We start from the raw sequence: 1,639 nt of genomic DNA, 5'->3' as shown, positions 1-1,639 counted from the left end.
TGTGTGTGTGTGTGTGTGTGTGTGTGTGGCCAGCTCAGCCCACCAGGGGGCGGGGCTGGCTGGCATGTGGTGCTGGGGGATTGAACCGCGGTCCCTGGGCTTTGCTAAGCTTGTTCTAAGTAGGTGCTTTAGATCACTGAGCCATTTCACCAGCCCCAGGAATGAATTTTAGATTACTGTTTCCCTTTCAATTTCATTGAAGAGTTTGAGAAGTAGTGGTATTAGGTCTTCTCTAAATTTCTTATAGAATTCAGCAGTGAATACATCAGGGCCTGGGTTTTTCTTTGTTGATAGATTTTTAATTATGTCTTCAATTTCATTGATTGATATTGGTTTATTTAGGATTTTTTATATTGTTTTAATTCCACTTTGGTAATTTATATTTATCTCGTAATCTGTCCATTTCTTCTGCATTTTACATCTTATTAGAATACACGTTTTTCAAGTAAGTATAGATAATCTTCTGGATTTCTGCAGGATGCATTGTGATTTCACCCTTTCCATTCTTAATTGGGTGGATTTGAGCCTTGTCTTTTCTTTTTTCTGATAAGGATGATAGGAGCTTGTCCATTTTATTTAATCTTTCAAAGAACCAACTCTTTGATTTGTTGATTATTTGTTTGTTTGTTTGTTTTTTTTTAGTCTCCAGTGCATTAATTTCTGCTCTGATCTTTATAATTTGCTGCCTAAAGAAAGCTTTTGGCTTAGTCTACTTTCCTTTTTTTAGAAGTTTGACATTCGCATTAAGTTGTCCTGATATGGGTATTCACTGCTATAAATTTTCCTCTTACGACTTCTTTCATTGTGTCCCATAAGTTCCAGTATGTTGTATTGTCTTACCATTTACATGTAGAAACTGTCATTTTTTCCTCTGATTTCACCTAGTTGTTGCTCAGTAGGGTGTTATTTGATTTCCATGTGTCTATGAAGTTCTTGTGGTTTGTTTTGCCATTAATTTCCAATTTCATTGTTCTGTGGTCTGATAATATCCATGGGATAATTTCAATTGCCTTGCATTTACTTAAGCACTTTTTATCAGGTAGTATGTGGCTTATTTTGGAGAATGACCTTTGTGCAGCTGAGAAGAATGTGCCTTCCAATGTAGTGGGTTAGAACACTCTGTAGACATCTACTCTACTAAGTCTATTTGTTCAAAAGTTTGGTTCATTCTGGTATTTATTTATTGATTATTTTCTAGTTAATCTAAATGTAGCAGTGGGGTATTAAGGTCTTCCATTACAATTGCATTAATACTTATTTGATTGTTTCATGTTGACTATTATTTGTTTTATATAGTTGGGTTCATTGGCATTTGGTTTATTTATTTATTTATTTATTTATTTATTTATTTATTTTGGCAGAACTGGGGATTGAACTCAGGCCTGTGTGCTTGCCAGGCAAGTACTTATTCCAAGGAGCCATCTCTCCGGCCCCTATATCTTTATAATTGTTATGTCATCCTCTTGGATTGTTCCCTTTACAAGGATGTAGTAACCTTCATCTCTCTAAATCAGTCTTGGCTTGAAATCCATTTTGTCTGCAAATAGAATAGTGACTCGTGCTTTTTTCTGGATTCCTGTCACATGGAATATTGTTTTCTATTCTTTGACTTTCATTTTATGAATTTCTTTTGGAATTA

The sequence above is a fragment of the Octodon degus genome, unplaced genomic scaffold (assembly GCF_000260255.1).
Source record: "Octodon degus isolate 3935 unplaced genomic scaffold, OctDeg1.0 scaffold00177, whole genome shotgun sequence".
In the NCBI taxonomy this organism is placed as follows: Eukaryota; Metazoa; Chordata; class Mammalia; order Rodentia; family Octodontidae; genus Octodon; species Octodon degus.
This window is presented reverse-complemented; position numbering follows the sequence as displayed.